Source organism: Meriones unguiculatus, chromosome 21, assembly GCF_030254825.1.
Source record: "Meriones unguiculatus strain TT.TT164.6M chromosome 21, Bangor_MerUng_6.1, whole genome shotgun sequence".
In the NCBI taxonomy this organism is placed as follows: Eukaryota; Metazoa; Chordata; class Mammalia; order Rodentia; family Muridae; genus Meriones; species Meriones unguiculatus.
In genome coordinates this window covers 54,460,140-54,483,127 of record NC_083368.1, presented here as the reverse complement: position 1 = coordinate 54,483,127, position 22,988 = coordinate 54,460,140, and positions in this window count along the sequence as shown.

Below are 22,988 nucleotides of genomic sequence, written 5' to 3'. Positions count from 1 at the left end.
GGGAACTAATCGTCCTTTGCATATTGATTGATACTAGCAGTGAACACTTGACAATCTTCAGTCTATAATACTGTTCTTAACTGGCAGTTTCATTTTTCACCCTGCTTGGGATGTTGACAGTGATATGAACTGTATACTTACAGAATTGCTTCTTGTCTTCGTCATTCACCCTGGCTTCAGCCTTTACTCACATTATAGGTTTGTGCCTTCCAGAGTCATATGATCTCTTTCCCATGTTGACGGTGAGGCTGGGGGTGTAGGTAAGTGATGGAGTCCTTGCCTCGGGTACACAGGGCTCTACCCTCAACTCCCAGGTAATCACACACAGTGATCATCCATGTGATCTGCTTTCTCTTGGAATCTCTCATCTAAAAGACTGTTTTCTAATCACCTGCCCCCATAGTGGTGGCTATGAGCATGTCTTTTATTTTTTGTTTTTTTTTCCAGGTGTGAGATGTGGGGCTGATATAGATGGTCCACAGCTGCAGACTACTTGCCTCATGTGTGCTCTGAGAGTAGCTCTTTGCCTGTTGCAGATAGTTTAAATCTGAGGACTCTGGAGAGAGAATAAATGCCAGATCCCAGAGAATGTGAAGTTCCAAGAAAGAACGAGGCTTCTCCTGCTTCCCCCTTGCTGCTCCTGGTTGGTGTTATAAAATAAGAAGTTGGAGATCTCCTGAAAGGAGGATTGGAGTGGCTGCAAGGAACCCAATGACCCTAACCAGCAGGAAGCAGCTGAGAGAACTGTGGCCCCTCTCCCATTAAGCTTTTCTCTCTCCTACCTGGTGGTAGTGTTGGAAGGAACTGGGGTCGATCAGGGAGAAAAAGATAAAAGAAATGTAAATAAGAGTTTTTAAAAAGTACGTCAACACATAGTTTTACACAGAGTTAAATATGTCCCAGAATTGTGAAAGTCAAAAGCCAAGAAGAGAGTTTATAACAGGAGATCTACAAATATGATGGTTGTATTAAATATCTTGTCCCTGGGTGGGTAAGGGAAATAAAATAGATTATTTTACTGTATTTTGTAAAAACTAGGTGGTCAAAAATGTCATATCTGGTAGTTACATGATGCATATGTTACAATTGAACTAAAAGCCCGAAGTCTCCTTAATAAGTATTTGTTTGTCTGTCCGACTGTCTGCCTGTCTGTCTATTAGTTTACTTCTTTGTTTGTTTCTAAGAATAAGAAGGAAACCCACTCTTCCAGGGGGCTAGGTTATCTCAGTGGACTAAAGTGCCCAGATCATCAATGGAAGAAACATATCTCTTTCTGAGCTATACACAGCAGGGAAAATATTACCCTATACACTGTCAAGCCTTGGAATGCCATACCCCACGGGCTGCAAACATGGTAACGCTTAGTATTCTCATACAAGCCTTTTCAGCGAATTAATGAATACTACCAACTTGATAACTACTAGTTCATATTTTTATTTTATATTCAGTCAAAACATTTTTTGACTGAGTTACTTACCCGCCATATTTTCTGGTAACATGTCATCCTCCTAAATGTGAAGGACACTTAAAAAATAAAAGATTAAATTTCAGCCTGAATGAAATGAGCTATAGGAATCAGAGGTTTTTAAAATACTTATTAATGGATTGAGATTCTGAACTGCCACGCTGTCTATTTTACAGCTGAGTTATAGTAATGAGTCGCTAACCATTTCTATCATCACAGACTTATTAGGATTAATTTAATGTTTTAGTGCAGTCAGCCTTTGTCTCAGAAATTCTGCACAAGTAAAACAGATCATCATTATGAATAGACTATTGTTTGCTGCTATTTAAAACTACATGTCAAGGCTTCTTATTCTCTTCACCTTGCCACACACCTTGCCTTGTGTGTGTGTGTGTGTGTGTGTGTATTAATGCCATCTACAAGAAGCCACTTTGATGACTGGTGACTGAGTCATTAATGTGTGGGTATATCAATAATCATTAGGGATTCTTTTAATACCTTGTATATTTAGCAGAAAAACAGCAGTAGGTTCTCCCCTAGGCCCTAAAACTTGTCTAGTCATAGTTTCATCTTCCTGAAAATGGTGCTATACAAATCTAATTAGAATTTTTTTTTTTTTTTTTTTTTTTTGTTAAAAAATAAAGTAAACGGGTAGGGGCAAGATGGCGGCGCCGGGAGGACTCTCATTCTGAGCAGCAGCACAGCAGGATCAGCACAGTGACCAGCAATCAGAACTCTCGGCCATAAAACACAGTCATTGTGTTTCCCAGGTGAGAGGATACCCCACGGTGGGGGATTCAATCAGCTTTTAACTTACCCGGCAAAACCGTGGAAGAGATCCTGGTTCCGCCAGACGCTTGGCTGCCGGCCGCCAGCCCCAGCCCCAGCCCAGAGCCACAAGCCAGTGTCTCTGGTCATGGTCCCAGACTGAACCGTGTGCACCACACTATCAGAGACTGGAATTTTCAGTCGAGAGATAACCCCAGGGTACAGGAAACGATTGGGACTAGCCTTAGGTCACCCAGACATCCCCTGGAAAAGACTCGGGTGGGTTCCACGGGCACCCCAGGAGCCAGCCCGGAGCCAGAGCCGGGGACCCAGGTTCCAGCACAGAGCCCTGCCTGCCTGCGCGCCTGATTTGCCGCCAGAGATAGAAACTGCGGGTCTGATCTCAGAGCACTCAGCTCACCCCCCACCTGAAAAGGTCCCCGGAAAATTACCGAGCTTAGGGAGCCACTCAGGCTCCCAAAAGCTGCAAAGGCAGACACAGGCAGTTTCTGCGCACCAGACAGCTGGCAGAGACTGAGCCGCCATCACACAGCTGTGCTCCAGGCACAGGCAGTTTCTGCGGCCAGCCAGCTGGCGGACACTGAGCAGTGTGCACCAGGGCAAAAAAAGACACTGGGAGTCCGTGTCTCCAGAGAATCCACAGGGAAGGAAGGAAACTACTGACCTAAATCACACAATCCTTCCCTAAAAAAAGTCTAGCAGTCTAGTGGGGCCGAGGCGCCAGCACTCAGCTGTGCTCCAGACACAGGCACAAACAGTTGAGGCGCGCCTGATGTCCAACTGGGTCACAGCAGCTGATCATTAAATTTACAACAAGAAACCCAGAAACAGGGCAGCTGCCCTCAGGACTTCCCTGGGTGAGAGGAGAACCCTCTCGACTAACAAAGACCACAGTTACCACTCAGGTCTATATCCCTGAGGTGAGCAACTCCTGAAAAAACACCAGCCATCCAGGGACTATACCCAAAAAGCTGAGAAGACATCCTTCAGGAAAAACCAGCTTTCTGCAAAGGGGATTCTCTCCACCACAGGATCCCCAGGAACCACCAGAAAATAACCCCAAACACCTAAGATAACACAATGGGTAGAGGCCAGCGTAAAAGCTCAAGCAACAAAAGACAGAGCAATATGTCATCTCCAGAACCCAGTTACCCAGGGGCAAGTAGCCCTGGACACCCCACCATAACTGAAATCCAAGAAGATGACCTAACAATTATGCTCATGAAGATAACAGAGGAAACAAATAAGATTTGTAAAGACATAGAGGAAGATAAACTCAAACAGAATATTGCCATCCGTAAAGAAATAGAGGAAGCTGCAGCCAAACAGTTTATGGCCTTTAGAAAGGAAATGCTTAAAACACTGAATGAAATGATAGAAACAGAGTTGAAGGAACTAAAAGAAAAACAGGAAAGTACAATCAGACAGGTGAAGGAAGTAAACAAAACAACTCAAGACCTGAAGATAGAATTGGAAAAATTAAAGAAAACACAAATGGAAGAAATAATGGAAAGGAAGAATCTAGGGAAGAAAACAGGAACTACAGAGATAAGCATAACCAACAGACTACAAGAGATGGAAGAAAGAATCTCAGGTGTAGAAGATACAATGGAAGAAATAGATGTATCTGTCAAAGAAAATGTTAAATCTGAAAAATTCCTGACACAGACCGTCCAAGAAATGCAAGACAATATGAAAAGACAAAAACTAAGAATAATAGGTATAGAGGAAAAAGAAGACTCCCTTCTCCAAGACCCAGAAAATATTTTCAACAAAATCATTGAAGAAAATTTCCCCAAGCTAAAGGAGAGGAAAATTAGAATACATGAGGCCTACAGAACACCCAACAAATTTGACCAGAAAAGAAAATCCTCCTGCCACATAATAATCAAAACAGTAAGTATACAGAATAAAGAAAAAATGCTAAAAGCTGCAAGGGAAAAAGGCCAAGTAACATATAATGGCAAACCCATTAGAATCACACCTGACTTTTCAACAGAGACTATGAAAGCCAGAAGGGCCTGGACAGATGTCATGCAGATCCTAAGAGAACACAGATGTCAGCCCAGGCTACTATACCCCGCAAAACTCTAAGTCCTCATAGATGGAGAAAACAAGATATTCAATGACAAAAACAAATTTCAACAATACCTACAAACAAATCCAGCATTACAGAAGACACTGGAAGGGAAAATACAACCCAGGAAAGCTAGCTACATTCAAGAAAACACAGGAAATAAATAACCTCACTTCAGTAAAACAAAAAGCAACCAAGCACACAACCTGATGACCACAGCCAACATCAAAATCAAGAGATCTAACAGCCACTGGTCATTAATCTCTCTCAACATCAATGGACTCAACTCTCCAATAAAAAGACACAGATTAACAGAATGGATACGTAAACAAAACCCAGCAATCTGTTGCATACAAGAAACACACCTAAGACACGAAGATAGACATTACCTGAGGGTAAAGGGTTGGAAGACGACTTTCCAAGCAAACGGACCCAAGAAGCAAGCAGGAGTAGCCATTCTAATATCTGATAAAATAGACTTTCAACCAAAATTAATCAAAAGAGATGGGGAAGGACACTTCATACTCTCAACAAAGGACAGGTCAACCAAACAGAAATTACACAAAGAAACAATGTCTCTGACAGAGGTCATGAATCAAATGGATCTAACAGACATTTACAGAACTTTACACCCAAACACAAAAGAATTTACCTTCTTCTCAGCACCTCATGGAACCTTCTCCAAAATAGACCATATAGTGGGTCACAAAGCAAGCCTCAACAGATACAAGAAGATTGAAATAATCCCATGTATCTTGTCTGATCACCATGGAATAAAGCTGGACCTCAACAATAACAGAAATAACAAAAAGCCTACACACACATGGAAACTGAACAACTTGTTACTAAATGACAGCTGGGTCAGGGAAGAAATAAAGAAAGAAATTAAAGTCTTTCTAGAAATCAATGAAAATGAAGACACAACATACTGGAACTTGTGGGACACAATGAAAGCATTGCTAAGAGGAAAGTTCATAGCACTAAGTGCCTTCAAGAAGAAATTCGAGACAGCTCATTCAAGCACCCTAATGGCTCACTTAAAAACCCTAGAAAAAGAAGAAGCAGACACACCAAGAAGGAGTAGACGGCTGGAAATAATCAAACTCAGGGCTGAAATCAATCAATTGGAAACAAATAAAACAATTCAAAGAATCAATGAAACCAAGAGCTGGTTCTTTGAGAAAATCAACAAGATCGACAAACCCTTAGCCAGGCTAACTAAAAGGCAGAGAGACACCACCCAAATCAACAAAATCAGAAATGAAAAGGGGGATATAACTACAGACACTGAGGAAATCCAAACAATCATTAGGACTTACTTCAAAAGTCTATATGCCACAAAATTTGAAAATCTAAATGAAATGGACAATTTTCTTGATTGATTTGACTTACCAAAGCTGAATCAGGACCAGGTAAATCAACTAAATAGTCCTATATCCCCCAAAGAAATAGAAGCGGTCATCAAAAGTCTCCCATCCAAAAAAAGCCCAGGACCAGATGGCTTCAGCGCAGAATTCTACCAGACCTTCAAAGAAGAGCTAACACCAATTCTCTTCAAACTATTCCACAAAATAGAAACAGAAGGAATATTACCAAATTCATTCTATGAAGCCACAGTCACCTTGGTACCTAAACCTCACAAAGACTCAACAAAGAAAGAGAATTTCCGGCCAATCTCCCTTATGAACATTGATGCAAAAATACTTAATAAAATACTTGCAAACCGAATCCAAGAACACATCAAAGATATTATCCACTATGACCAAGTAGGCTTCATCCCAGGTATGCAGGGGTGGTTCAATATACGGAAATCCATCAATGTGATCCACCATATTAACAAACTGAAAGAAAAAAACCACATGATAATCTCCCTAGATGCTGAAAAAAGCCTTTGACAAAATCCAACATCCATTCATGTTCAAAGTATTGGAGAGATCAGGGATACAAGGCACATATCTAAACATAGTAAAGGCGATATACAGCAAGCCTATAGCCAACATCAAACTGAACGGAGAGAAACTTAAAGCAATCCCACTGAAATCAGGGACAAGACAAGGCTGCCCACTCTCTCCATATCTCTTCAACATAGTGCTGGAAATCCTTGCTAGAGCAATAAGACAGTTGAAGGAGATCAAGGGGATACAAATTGGAAAGGAAGAAGTCAAATTATCACTATTTGCAGATGATATGATAGTATATGTGAGTGACCCCAAAAACTCTACCAGGCAACTCCTACAGCTGATAAACACTTCAGCAAAGTGGCCGGATACAAAATTAACTCAAAAAAATCAGTAGCCCTCCTGTATACAAAAGACAAAAGGGCTGAGAAAGAAATTAGGGAAACAACACCCTTCACAATAGCCACAAATGACATAAGGTACCTCGGAGTAACCCTAACCAAGGAAGTCAAAGACTTGTATGAAAAAAATTTCAAATCTCTGAAGAAAGAATTAGAAGAAGATATGAGAAGATGGAAAGATCTCCCATGCTCATGGCTTGGCAAGATTAACATAGTAAAAATGGCCATCTTACCAAAAGCAATCTATAGATTCAATGCAATTCACATCAAATTACCAACACAATTCTTTACAGACCTGGAAAGAAAAATTCGCAACTTCATCTGGAATAACAAGAAACCCAGAATTGCTAAAACAATCCTCTACAATAAAAGATCTTCCGGAGGTATCTCCATCCCTGATCTTAAGTTGTACTATAGAGCAACAGTTTTAAAAACTGCATGGTACTGGCATAGAAACAGAATGGTGGATCAATGGAACCAAACAGAGGACCCAGAAATAAACCCACACACTTATGGACACCTGATCTTTGACAAAGACGCCAAAACCATACAATGGAAAAAAGATAGCATCTTCAACAAATGGTGCTGGTCTAACTGGATGTCTACATGTAGAAAAATGAAAATAGATCCATACTTGTCACCCTGCACAAAACTGAAGTCACAAGTGGATCAAAGACCTCAACATAAAACCAGATACATTAAATCGGCTTGAAAAAAAAGTGGGAAATACCCTAGAACTCATTGGTACAGGGGAAAACTTCCTGAACAGAACACCAAGAGCACAGGCTCTAAGAGCAACAGTCAATAAATGGGACCTCATGAAACTGAAAAGCTTCTGTAAAGCAAAGGACACCATCATCAAAACAAAGCGACCACCTACAGATTGGGAAAGGATCTTCACCAACCCTTTATCTGACAGAGGACTCATATCCAGTATATATAAAGAACGAAAGAAGTTGAAAAGCAGCCAACCAAGTAATCCACTTAAAAAATGGGGAACAGAGCTAAACAGAGAATTCTCTGTAGAGGAATACCAAATGGCAGAGAAGCACTTAAAGAAATGCTCAACCTCACTAGCCATTAGGGAAATGCAAATCAAAACAACCCTGAGATTTCACCTTACACCCATGAGAATGGCCAAGATCAAAAACTCAAGTGACAACACATGCTGGAGAGGTTGTGGAGAAAGGGGAACCCTTCTCCACTGCTGGTGGGAATGTAAACTTGTACAACCACTCTGGAAATCAATCTGGCGTTTTCTCAGACAACTAGGAATAGCGTTTCCTCAAGATCCAGCCATACCACTTCTGGGCATATATCCAAAAGAGGCTCAAGTACACAAAAAGGACATTTGCTCTACCATGTTTGTAGCAGATTTATTTGTAATAGCCAGAAGCTGGAAACAACCCAGATGCCCCTCAACTGAAGAATGGATGCAGAAATTGTGGTACATCTACACGATGGAATATTACTCAGCAATGAAAAATAAGGAAATCATGAAATTTGCAGGTAAATGGTGGGATCTGGAAAGGATCATCCTGAATGAGTTGTCCCAGAAGCAAAAAGACACACATGGTATATACTCACTCATATAGACATACAACATAGGACAAACCCACTAAAACCTGTGCATCTAAAGAAACTAAGCAAGAGAGAGGACCCTAACTAAAATGTCCAATCCCCATCCGGAAAGGCAAAGAGGATGGACATCAGAAGAAGAAGAAAACAGGAAACAACCTAGGAACCTACCACAGAGGGTCTATGAAAGCCTCTGCCCTTCAGACTATCAAAGCAGATGCTGAGCCTGATGGGCAACTGTTGGGCAGAGTGAATGGAATTTTAGGTAAGAACTGGGAAATAGTAAGAGCTGGAGAGGACAGGGTCTCCACAAGGAGAGCAACAGAACAAGAAAATTTGAACACAGGGAACTTCCCAGAGATTCATACTCCAACCAAGGACTATTCATGGAGATAACCCAGAACCCCTGCACAGATGTAGCCCAGGGCAGTTCAGTGTCCAATTGGGTTACATAGTAATGTGAAGAGGGACTGCCTCTGACATAATCTGATTGGCCTGCTCTTTGATCACCTCCCTCTCGGGGGGAGTAGCCTTACCAGACCATAGTAGAGGACAATGCAGCCACTTTTGATGTGAACTGACAGACTAAGATCAGAAAGAAGAAGAGAACCTCCCCTATTAGTGGACTTGGGGAGTGGCATGCAAGCAGAGGGAGGATGGAGGCTGGGATTGGGAAGGGAGGAGGGAGGGGCTTATGGGGGGATGCAGAATGAATAAAGTATAATTGATGAAAAATTTTAAAAAAAGCAAAAAAATAATTTAAGAACCTTAAATGACTTTCAAAAGTGGAGGAAAACATGGAGTTAGTCAATTGGCATGGAGCACGTCTCGCCCCTGGGGGCAATGGTCTCCTGAACCTACTCAGACCTCGGACACCACCACTGCTAGTTCTAGAACTGATGCAGGATGTTACAACGAGGCGGTTAAGGCTTCTCATAATATTTCCTATAAGCCCACACCTGTTTGTCTATATCCCCCATTTTTATTCATTATCAGCCAGATAGTGCCAAGTAATTGTGGTAATGATACTTGCTTTTTTGCCCAATGCTAGAATGCTAGTAAATTTAGGTATGCCCTGGTTACTCGCATGCCTCACTGGGTGCCTGTGTCTGTTGATGCCCCTCACGCTATGACTTTCTTCAGACAGAAAAGGGATCTTGGAACTACAGCCACCATTGTTACTACCATCCCATTGGCGGCTGTTGGAGCTACCACCGGGGCATTAGCCATGAGTCATACTGGGCAGAAAGCTAAGACCCTGAACAATCATTTAGCCAATGTAGCTCATGCCTTAGTTGTACATAAAGGAATTAATGCTCAACTAAAAGGAAGCTTGATGGTGTTCAATCAGAGGATTGACCTCGTGCAGGAGCAAATTGATACCCTATGGCAAATCGCTCAACTAGGCTGTCAATGAAAATATGCTGGACTTTGAGTCACTAGCATATAACATGAGAATTTTTCCTGTGCTGCAAATCTGTCTAAACAATTGTCGAGCTATATTTTAGGTAATTGGACTGGAGAATTCGATACTACGATGGAGCAGCTGAGAGTGGCCATTGTCACAGTAAATTCTACCAGAGTGGACACAGGACTAGCCACAGGATTATCATCATGGATTGCTGCAGCCATGAATCATCTGAAGGAATGGGCGGGCATGGGAGCGTTAGCAGGCCTTCTGGTGTTGGTCTCCTTGGTTTGCCTGTGGTATATATGCAAGATTAGAGTCTCACAACAGTGTGATGCAGCCATGATCATTCAGGCCTTTACAGCCATTGAAGCAGGACATTCTCCCCAAGCATGGTTGGATACCATAAAAACCTAAAATGTTATGCTCAGGATGCGAGGCTAAGCACTGCACTCAGGGTCAGCTGCTTTGGACCCAGAGAAGAGCATGTCTGATTGCATGCGGGTTGATGCCCCAGGTCCCGCCTCTGAGAAAAAGGTATAGGACGGGTCTGATGCTCTTTGGGTGGATTACACCTAAATGAACATCGGTACAAAGTCCCAATTTATTTCTAATATCAGAGATCAGACCTCTACTCTTGCCTGATGTGTCTAAAACAAAAAGGGGGAACTGTAGAGAGCTGTGGAATGCTATCCCTTAAAGATGGAGCTGGTTTCCGCCTTCCACCTTCCCGATGGCCCGATGGTGAGTGCTCTCTGTCACGAACAATTCCACATTTGGCTAAGGCTGAGGATCTGGCTTGCTTCCATGTATGTGGACCTATCTGCATTGCCCACGTGGCACGCCTGGGTTGGTTACCCAGAGGCTATTTAAGCTGTGGGCTGGCTTTCAGCAGGGTCCGAGGATTGTTCAAGGTTCCTGAATAAACTGCATTGAAAAAAAAAATAGCACCCACAAAAAAAAAAAGTAAAATAATAATTATTGTACAGGATTGTTTTAGCAATTCTGGGATTTTTGTTTTTCCATATGAAAATGAAAATTGTTCTTTCATGGTCTGTAACGAATTGTGTTGGTATTTTGATGGGAATTGCATTAAATTTGTAGATTGCTTTTGGCAGGATGGACATTTTCACTATGTTAACCCTATTGATCCATGAGCATGGGAGATCTTTCCAGCTTCTGATATCTTCTTCAATTTTTTTCTTTAGAGACTTGATGTTTTGTCCCGACAGGTCATTCCCTTGATTGGTTAGAGTCACACAAACGTACTTTATTAGTGTTATTAGTGTTATTGTGAAGGGTGTTGTTTCCCTAATTTCTTTCTCAGCCCTTTTGTCTTTCATATACAGGAGCACTACTGATTCTTCTTCTTCTTCTTCTTCGCCTTCTTCTTCTTCTTCTTCTTCTTCTTCTTCTTCTTCTTCTTCTTCTTCTTCTTCTTCTTCTTCTTCTTCTTCTTTTTCTTCTTCTTCTTCTTCTTCTTATTATTATTATTACTATGAAGTTAGTTTTGTACCCAGCCACTTTGCTGAAGGTGTTTATCAGCTGAAGGAGTTCTCTGGTTGAATTTTTGGGTCACTCATGCATCTGCAATTAGTGATACTTTGACTGCTTACTTTCTGATTTGTATCCCCTTGATCTCCTTTAGTTGTCTTATTGCTCTAGCTAGGACCTCAAGCACTATGTTGAAGAGATATGGAGAGAGTGGGCAGCCTTGCCTTGTTCCTCATTTCATTGGGATTGATTTAAGCTTCTCTCTGTTTAGTTTGACATTGGTTATATATCCAAAATATTCTCAAGTATGCAACAAGGACATTTGCTCAACCATGTTTATAGCAGCTTTATTCATAATAACCACAATGTAGAAACAACCCAGATGTCCCTCAATGCAGGAATGGACACAAAATTTTGGTACTTTTTCACAATGGAATACTACTCAGCAATTAAAAACAAGGAAATCATGAAATTTGAGGCAAATGGTGGGAACTAGAGAAGTTCTTCCTGAGTGAGGTATCCCAGGAGCAGAAAGACATACATGGTATATACTCACTCACTTATAAGTGAATATTAGAAACATAATATAAGATAAACATACTAAAGTCTGTACACCTAAAGAATCTAAGCAAGAAGGAGGACCATGGGTAAGATGATCAATCCTCACTCAGAAAGGCAAAGAAGACAGACATTGGAAGGGGAAGAAAACAGGAAACAGGATAGAAGCCTACCACAGAGGGTCTCTGAAAGACTCTACATAGCCAGGAAATAGAGCAGATGCTGAGACTCATAGCCAAACTTTTGGCAGAGTGCAGGGAATCTTATGAATAAAGGGGAAAATAGAAAGACCTGGAGGGGACAAGAGCTCTACAAGGAGAGCAACAGAACCAAAAAATCTGGGCATAGGGGTCTTTTCTGAGACTGATATTTCAACCAAGGACCATGCATGGAGATAACCTAGATCTCTGCACAGATATAGCTCATGGCAGCTCAGTGTCCAAGTGGGTTACCTAGTACGGGGAATAGGAGCTGTCTCTGACATGAACTAAGAGGATGGCTCTTTGATCACCTCACCGTGATGGGAAGCAGTCTTGCCAAGCCATAGAAGACAATGAAATCAGTCTTGATGGAACCTGATAGGCTAGGGTCAGAGGGAAGGGGAGGAGGACCTTCCCTTTCAGTGGACATGGAGAGGGACATGGTTGGAGATGAGGGATAGAGGGTGGGATTGGGAGGCAATGAAGGAGGGTGCTTTATCTGGAAGAAAAAGTGAATAAATTATTCTTATTAAAAATAATTAAAAAATTTTAGGGGTTAGAAAAATATTCTGATTTTCATATTTAACACACAGACACCCCCCACCCACACACGGAGTGCATGTGTCTATATATTGTTTTTATTTCCTCAGTTTTTACCTTCCATCATTCATCTGCTAACCTAGGCCTAGAATGTTTTCAGTATCAGAGACTTGCTCCTGAATAAGCTCACCCTTTGTAATTCATTCTGGACTCTGGCTGGCTGGTACAAATTATCTGTTCTGGTTCAAAACTTCGCTCAGAGCTGACTGGTTCAAACTGCCTTCTTTTGACTTCTCCCTGAATTGCTGTGTTTGGAAAAACTGCCTCTCAGCTCTATCAGCAGAACTACACAAACTCAGCTGCACTCAACTATACTATACTCCTGGACTCTACTGTACTGTCTCCATGAATTCTCTTACTCTCTCCTTGCTGTCATCTAATTCTTTCTCTGAACTGTTGGTCAGTAGCCTCTCTCTGCCTGTCTCAATCTCTTTCATGAGAATTAGGTATATTCTATGTGTGATTCATTCTGTAAAATCTTTCTCTGGTCAGTCACTTTGTTGACCAATTAGATGTCATTGTCTATGATTAAAGGTGTGACTGCATTCCAGCCTAGGTATTAAAGGTGTGTATTTAAGGGGGTGTCTGTATTCCAGCCAAATCACACAGACCATATTCTTTGAATATGATCCTTTGACAGAATAGCCACGTTGCTGGATTAAAGTTTCTCTACATGTGGGTGTACGCATAGTAAACAAACAAGGTACTTTACATTGCTATTAGCTCAATCTCTTGACCTCATAATTAGTAATTATATGTTAACCATCTGTAATTGTGATTACAATTGCACACATGCATATAAACATGTTATCACATAGCAAAGTCAACATAGTCAAATAGATATTATTTTTTAAAGTAAGAAAAATAATTCTGTGATTAAAAAGAGAAACTAATTTCTCACCTTTCAACTGCTACAGATGATTATTACCTTAATATGAACTTTTAAATAAAAGTTTTAATAATTGTTTTTGTATTGCCACAGAGGAAAGCCACAAGAATTTTCTTGTAGACTTAGTTTTTCTTTATCTTTTTCAGGAAATTAACTCATAAGGTAGCCAAATACAATGATAGTCATTAAATTATTGATTTTATTAGTTTGTGGTTTCTTTTCAATGGGTCATGCATTTATTTTAAAAAACTCTAGAACTGGGGGGCGGAGCCAAGATGGCGACTAGCACACACAGTTTCTGAGCCGTGGGATACCTGATCTTCTGAGTTGGAGAATGGAAGGACCCCCAACCCAGGAAAACCACAGCGAGGCTTTCTGAACACCAGGGAACATCGCAGGAGGTGAAAACTTTGGCCTCCGGTCACCGGTGACCAGAGACTTGCTTGGGGAAGGAGAGAAATGATCCTTTGTTCTGGTGGCACTCCCTTCCCCCAGACCTCCTTCCTCCTCAGCACAGCAGCACAGCGGTCTCATCTTTCTCAGCGCAGACCTAACTGCCTGGGGTATACAGCCACTGAGACAGAGCCCCAAGCACTTTAGCGGCAGACAAAAGCCAGCAGTACGTGCCCCGGAGTCCCAGATTCGTGCAGCGGCTGCACCATCCTCCCAGGGCGCGAATCTGCTAGACACCATACTAGCTCCGCAGGATCGCCATCACTGACGGTACGGCCCGCCCAATCCCACAGTGACAGAGAATACGCTATATACTCACCAAAACCAGGCAGAAACGTCATACAACCTGGACACACCAGGCGCTGGGCCTCCCAAGCTTGGAGAGCACAACGAAGAGATCCCAGGACTTCCCAGAAAGCATTGGGACTAGCAACCCAGTCTCCAGTTACAGCGGGACATGGCAGCGGAGCAGCACTGAACTGGCGGGGCACCACAGCCCTCCAGTTTAAGACTAACCAGGGCCAAACCAGAGAACAGAGAGCCTGGTTACCCCATCCCTGCTGAAGTGACCACCCTGGAATCTCCAGCTGCAGCAAGACCTCAGAACCTGGCAGTGACAGCAGCACAGAACTGGCGGAACACATCAAAGAAGCAGGGCCAAACCAGAGAGCAGAGAGCCCCGGATACCAAGATCTCTGCCAAGAGACCTGCCTGTAAGTGAGTGTACCCTTGAGAATCTGCAGTTCCCCAGATCCTGGGTCCTTCTAAATCAGAAGCCAGGCATCGAACCCCCCTCCCACCCACATACCCACTTTGGGAAACAGAGGGGCACTAGGGACATTGAAGTTCCTGCCCTGTGGGCCTGATTGAGGAGTTAAGACAGTTAATGCCAGAAATTGCGCTGTGATCATCATTAGCGCCTGCGACATATACAGTGCAGAGCCCCTCCCACACACTCAAGGGTTCAACATTAGCCATCACTCTGTCCCTCGAGAAACTCATCCACGCACACTTACACACACAGACACACACACACACACACGCGCGCGCGCACACATGCTTGCATTTGCCCCGTTTGCGCCTGCGTACTTTCCTCCCACAGGTACAGCTAGTCCTCAGCACACGCTGAGAGTGCTCAGCTTCCTGAAGAACTCTCCAGACACCAGAGAGAGACAGCACCAGTCTGATCTGCAGAATCCAAAAACAAACAGGGAAGGTTTCAGATAAGCCAATGGCCAGAGGTAGGTGAAAGAACACTTCCAACATAAATCAGGACATCATGACTTCACCAGCAAACCCCAAAATCGATGGATACACCAATTCAGCAGAAGCACAGGAAAATGATTTTAAAGCCATGCTTGCCCAATTATTTGAGGCTCATAAGGAGGAAATGAACAAGTCTTTCAAAGAGATGGCCAGTCAATTGGAGGCAAAGAAAGAAGAAATAGACAATATCCTTAAAGAAACACAGGCAAATATAGCCAAACAAATAGATACACAAGTAGAGGAAAAATTAGTGGCATATAAGAAAGAAATGAAAAAAGAAATAGAGGCCATCGTAGAGAGACAGGAATCCAAATTCAAACACATGAAAGAAATGGTGCAAGGCATGAAAACAGAATTAGAATCAATAAAGAAAACACAAAATGAGAAAACCCTTGAGCTGGAGAACTTGGAGAAAAGATCAGGAACCACAAAAGTAAGCATCACCAACAGAATACAAGAGATGGAAGAGAGAATCTCTGGAGCTGAAGACACACTTGCAGAAATGGATACTTCTCTCAAAGAAAAAGTAAAATCAGAAAAGTTCCAATCACAAAATATCCAAGAAATCAAGGATGCTATGAAAAGACAAAATCTAAGAATAATAGGAATTCACGAAAAAGAAGACTCCAGACTCCAAGGTCCAGAAAATATTTTCAAGAAAATCATAGAAGAAAATTTTCCCAACTTAAAGAAAGAGATGTCCATAAATATACAAGAGGCCTACAGAACTCCAAATAGACTAGACCAGAAAAGAAACACATCACGTCACATCATAGTCAAAACACTAAATCTACAGAACAAAGAAAAGATATTAAAAGCAGCAAGGGAAAAAGGCCAAGTAACATATGAAGGTAGACCTATCAGAATCACACCGGACTTCTCATCAGAAACTATGAAAGCCAGAAGGGCCTGGGCAAGTATCATGGAGACTCTAAGAGATCACAAATGTCAACCCAGACTACTATACCCTGCAAAGCTTTCAATCAACATAGATGGAGAAAACAAAATATTCCATGACAAAACTTAATTTACACAATATCTACACAGCAAACCATCCCTACAGAAGATACTAGAAGGAAAACTCCAATCCAATGAAAACGAATTCACCCAAGAAAACAGGGCATACAGATAATGTCCCAACAAAAATGAAAAGAAAACAAGCAATGAAACAGGGTAGATCATCGACTCCATTACAAAAGGAACTAACATGCATTGGTCACTATTATCTATCAATATCAATGGACTCAACTCACCAATAAAAAGACACAGGCTAACAGAATGGTTAAGGAAACAGGATTCAACATTCTGTTGCATCCAAGAAACACACCTATGCAACAAAGACAAACAGTACCTCAGAGTAAAGGGCTGGAAAACTGTTTTTCAAGCAAATGGTTCCAGAAAACAAGCTGGGGTAGCCATCCTAATATCTAATAAAATAGACTTTCAACCCAAGTTAATCAAAAAAGATAAGGAGGGCCACTATATTCTCATCAAAGGAAAAATCCACCAAGAGGACATCACAATCTTGAATATCTATGCCCCAAATACAAGAGCACCGACATTCGTAAATGAAACATTATTAAAGCTTAAATCATACATTGATCCTAATACCTTAATAGTGGGAGACTTCAACACTCCACTCTCACCAAGGGACAGATCAACTAGACAGACACCAAATAGGGAAATAAAAGCACTCACAGAATCCCTAAATCAAATGGACCTAATAGACGTCTACAGATCATTTCACCCAAACTCAAAAGAGTACACCTTCTTATCAGCACCCCATGGAACCTTTTCCAAAATAGACCATATAGTGGGCCACAAAGCAAGCCTCAACAGATACAAAAGGATTGAAATAATCCCTTGTATACTATCTGACCACCATGGACTAAAGCTTGACCTCAACAACAACAGAAACAACAAAAAGCCGACACGCACATGGAAACTAAACAACTTACTACTCAATGACAGCTGGGTTAAGGAAGAAATAAAGAAAGAAATTAAAGACTTCCTAGAATTCAATGAAAAGGAAGGCACAACATACCCAAATTTATGGGACACATTGAAAGCAGTGCTCAGAGGAAAATTTATAGCACTAAGTGCCTGCAAGAAGAAATTCGTAACATCACATACAAACAACTTAATGGCCCAATTGAAAACCCTAGAAAAAAAAGAAGCAGATACACCCAAGAGGAGCAGACGGCTGGAAATAATGAAACTAAGGGCTGAAATCAATCAACTAGAAACAAATAAAACTATCCAAAGAATCAATGAAACAAAAAGTTGGTTCTTTGAGAAAATCAACAAGATAGACAAACCCTTAGCCAAACTAACTAAAAAGCAGAGAGAAACTATCCAGATCAGCAAAATCAGAAATGAAAATGGGGACATAACCACAGACATTGAGGAAATCCAAACAATTATTAGGTCATACTACAAAAGCCTATATGCCACAAAATTTGAGAATCTAAATGAAATGGATAATTTTCTTGAAAGATTCCATCTACCAAAACTAAGTCAAGATCAGGTAGAAAGACTGAATAGCCCTATATCTCCCAAGGAAATCGAGGCAGTCATTAACAGTCTCCCCTCCCAAAAAAGCCCTGGACCAGATGGCCTCAGCGCAGAATTGTACAAGACCTTCAAAGAAGTGCTAACTCCAATTCTCCTCAAGCTATTCCACAAAATAGAAACAGAAGGAACACTACCAAACTCATTCTATGAAGCCACAGTCACCTTAATACCTAAACCACACAAAGACCCAACAAAAAAAGAGAACTTCAGGCCTATCTCTCTTATGAACATTGACGCAAAAATACTCAATAAAATACTTGCAAACTGAATCCAAGAACACATCAAAGATATCATCCACCATGACCAAGTAGGCTTCATCCCAGGCACGCAAGGGTGGTTCAACATACGGAAATCCATCAATGTAATCCACTACATAAACAAACTGAAGGAGAAAAACCACATGATCATCTCCTTAGACGCCGAAAAAGCATTTGACAAAGTCCAACACCCATTCATGTTCAAAGTCTTGGAGAGATCAGGGATACAAGTCACATACCTAAACATAGTAAAGGCAATATATAGCAAGCCTATAGCTAACATCAAACTCAATGGAGAGAAACTTAAATCAATCCCACTGAAATCAGGGACAAGACAAGGCTGTCCATTGTCCCCATATCTCTTCAACATAGTACTTGAAGTCCTAGCCAGAGCAATAAGACAACTAAAGGAGATCAAGGGGATACAAATCGGAAAGGAAGAGGTCAAAGTGTCACTATTTGCAGATGATATGATAGTATACATGAGCGACCCCAAAAATTCAACCAGAGAACTCCTTCAGCTGATAAACACCTTCAGCAAAGTGGCAGGATACAAAATCAACTCAAAAAAATCAGAAGCCCTCCTATATACCAAAGACAAAAAGGCTGAGAAAGAAATTAGGGAAACAACACCCTTCATAATAGCCACTAATAACATAAAGTACCTTGGTGTGACTCTAACCAAGCAAGTGAAAGACCTGTTTGAGAAAAACTTCAAGTCTCTGAAGAAAGAAATCGAAGAAGATATCAGAAGATGGAAAGATCTCCCGTGCTCATGGATTGGTAGGATTAACATTGTGAAAATGGCCATACTGCCAAAAGCAATCTACAGATTCAATGCAATTCCCATCAAAATACCAACTCAATTCTTTACAGACCTTATAAAAAAGATTCTCAGCTTCATATGGAGAAACAAAAAACCCAGAATCTCCAAAACGATCCTGTATGACAACAGATCATCTGGAGGTATCTCCATTCCTGATCTCAAGCTGTACTACAGGGCAACAGTAATAAAAACTGCATGGTATTGGCATAGAAACAGAAAGGAGGATCAATGGAACCGCATAGAAGACCCAGAAATAAATCCACACACCTATGAATACTCGATATTGGACAAAGAAGCCAATTCCATTCAATGGAAAAAAGACAGCGTCTTCAACAAATGGTGCTGGACCAGCTGGATGTCTACATGCAGAAAAATGAAAATAGATCCATATTTATCACCCTGCACAAAACTAAAGTCAAAGTGGATCAAGGACCTCAACATAAAACCAGATACCCTAAATCAATTGGAAAAAAAAGTGGGGAACAGCCTAGAACTCATTGGCACAGGAGACAACTTCCTGAACAGAACACCAACAGCACAGGCTCTAAGAGCAACAATCAATAAATGGGACCTCATGAAACTGAAAAGTTTCTGTAAAGCAAAGGATACCGTCATCAAAACAAAACGACTGCCTACAGAGTGGGAAAGAATCTTCACTAACCCTTTATCTGACAGAGGACTAATATCCAGTATATACAAAGAACTAAAGAAGCTGAAAAGCAGCAATCCAAGTAATCCAATTAAAAAATGGGGAACAGAGCTAAACAGAGAATTCTCGACAGAGGAATATCGAATGGCAGAAAAACACTTAAAGAAATGCTCATCCTCATTAGCCATCAGGGAAATGCAAATCAAAACGACCCTGAGATATCACCTTACACCCATCAGAATGGCCAAGATGAAAAACTCAAGCGATAACACATGCTGGAGAGGTTGTGGAGAAAGGGGAACCCTCCTCCACTGCTGGTGGGAATGTAAACTGGTACAACCACTCTGGAAAGCTATCTGGCGCTTTCTAAGACAAATAGGAATAGTGCTTCCTCCAGACCCAGCTATACCACTGCTAGGTATATACCCAAAGTTTGTTCAAGTACACAAAAAGGACACTTGCTCATCCATGTTTATAGCAGCTCTATTTGTAATAGCCAGAACCTGGAAACAACCCAGATGTCCATCAACGGTGGAATGGGTACAGAAATTGTGGTATTTTTATACAATGGAATACTACTCAGCAATCAAAAAGGAGGAAATCATGAAATTTGCAGGCAAATGGTGGGATCTAGAAAAGATCATTCTGAGTGAAATATCCCAGAAGGAGAAAGACAAACATGGGAAATACTCACTTATATAGACCTATAAGATATGATAAACATAATGAAATCTATACACCTAAAAAAGATAATCAATTGAGCGGACATGGGGTAAGATGATCAATCCTCGTTTAGAAAGACAGATGGGATGTGCATTGAACGTATGACAGGAGTCTACTGAGCGCATCTGAAAGACTAACTAGCAGTGTTTTCAAAGCAGACTCATGACCAAACCTTTGGCAGAGTACAGGGAATCATAAGAAAGAAGGGGAGTTAGTCTGATGGGGAAAGGATAGGAGCTCCACAAGGACCAAATATATCTGGGCACAGGGTCTTTTCTGAGACTGACATTCAACCAAGGACCATGTATGGATATAACCTAGAACCTCCACTCAGATGTAGCCTGTGGTAGCTCAGTAACCAATTGGTTTCCCAAAGTGAGGGGAACAGGGACTATTTCTAACAGGAACTCAATGACTGGCTCTTTGGTCTCCCCACCCCCGAAGGGAGGAGCAGTCCTGTTAGGCCACAGAGGAGGGCTTTGCAGCCAGTCCTGAAGATACCTGATAAAACAGGATCAGATGAATGGGGAGGAGGTCCCCCCTATCAGTGGACTTGGAAAGGGGCACGGTGGAGATGAGGGAGGGAGGGAGGGACTGGGAGGGAATGAGGGATCGGGACACGGCTGGGATACAGAGTTAATAAAATGTAACTGATAAAAAAAATAAAAAATAAAAAACTCTAGAACTAACAATAGATTCACGTTTTTGTATTTTGGCATTCAGTATATTAAAACTATTACAGATAATTTGTGCTCCAAATTGATTGGTATTAAACTTAAGATGCATATATTTTTTGTCATAAATTATGTAAGGCATTGGATCTAGGTGAAATTTTAATTTCTGGTTGTCAGTTGTAATTTTTTTTCAGAGAGTACGGATATTACTTATAAACCAAGCTGCTTGTAGAGAGTATTTTCCTCTGCCTGTATGTGTGTTTGTGTTTATGTGTGTGTTACATGCAAAGTTCAGAGGGCAATGCTGTGTACCAGTCCTGTCCTTTGACCTTGTTTGCGACAGGACCTCTTTGTTGTTCATCAATACATAGGTCAGGACAGCTGACCAATAAGCATCCAGGAATTATCCTGTGTCTGCTTCCCATCTCATTGAAGGTGCACTAGAATTCCAGAAATGCATCATTGACCAGTTTTTGCTTGAGTTCTGGAGATTTGAACTCATGTCTTCATGCTTGGGTAGCAAACACGCCAGTATATATCATCTTTCTAGTGTTAACACATGGGAATTATATTGAAAATAAAACTTATGTTGCTGAAAACTGTCAGGTTGTAATTCAAAAAAATAATTAAAAGGATAGATTAAAAGATTATACAGATGATTTTTTTTATTTATGTAATTTAAACTCTATAGCAATTATCCTTCGATTTGCTGGGTAGTATATGTTAGTGTGTGTGTTTGCGTGTGTTTGTGAGAGGTGTGAAATTTAACAAAGCAAGGCTAACAGCAGCCTCATCGACTTCTCAATTCTTTGCAATGGAAGAGTATCCTTAAAAGTGTCAGTGGTCAGTATATACAAACGGAAGAGATATGGATAAATGCAGTTACCTTTGCACTGAATGAAAGGGGTGAAGATTCCACCCCTTTCAAATGTAGTTATGAAGTCTGAAAAAGCTGACTGCTGTGTTTTCTGTTATGTAACTGTAGGTCGTGAAAGTCTTTTTTCTTCTCTATCAGTCATTACATCTATCTTCAGTTACAACTGGTGATCTGGTGCAGCCTGGCAATTCGGGCTGGTTTTGTTTTCTTTAATGTTCCTCCCTATTAATCTTTTTATTCCAAGTAATTGCTTGCAGCCACACTTGAGAACACATATTCCTGAGCCATGGTGCACACTTGGTTAACCCATTCTGACTAGGTAAAAAAAAAAATTAGATAGCTTAAGTTATTATTCTCATTCTTTGCATATGATTAAAGTGATCATAAACAAAACTTCTATTTTTGTATAGAAATATTTATGTTATTTTCAAATCCTGACAGCTAGTTGCTTAGTAGAATAAAATAAACAAACACAATACAAAACACACAAAAAACAGTGCTTTCCATATGGATTCCTCCCTAATGTTATCCAGGAAGGTTATTCTCAAAGGTTTAGAAACAGTCATTGAGGAAAGAGCTGATATAACCATTTTTTTAGTAATTTTAACAGAAGTGACTCCATCATGATCATGGCAAGTCCTTACACTTCCTCCAGGGTGATTCTACCTCTACATTAAATATGGGCCTGAACTGTGGCACATTTGATTGTTAAATTGTGTTTTTAAAGTATTCTTGCCAGAACATATGGGCTTCTTATCAAGAAGAGGAGAAGGCCTCACAAAGTGTGTGACAAGCTTGCCACCGGACTTCTGCTACCTTTTCAGGAGACCCTTGATGTTTCATTCTGTGACACAATGGGAGCTGGGCACATTGCTCATTCGGGGCACAGAGCCAAGTGATCCACAGTATTGTAAAACTGTTTGTGCTTGTCCATCTCTGTATATGTGTGCAGGTGCCCACAGAAGCTAGAAATGGGCAGTGGGTCCACTGAGGTGCAGCTACAGACATTTGTGAGCTGGCTGCCATGGGTCCTAGAATCTAAACTTTGGCCCTCATGATTGAGCAGAAAGTGCTGGCAGCTCCCCAATCATCACTCAAGACCCCTTTAAAATCTAAAATTTTGTTTGTTTGTTTAATTTTAATTTTTATTAATTACAGTTTATTCACTTTGTATGCCTGCTGTAGCCTCCTCCCTATCCCCTCCCAATCCCACCCTCCTTCTGCCTTCTCCTATCCCCCTCCTCTAGTCCAATGATAGGGGAGGTCCTCCTCCCCTTCCATCTGACCCTAGCCTGTCAGGTCTCATCAGGACTGGTTTCTTTGTCTTTTTCT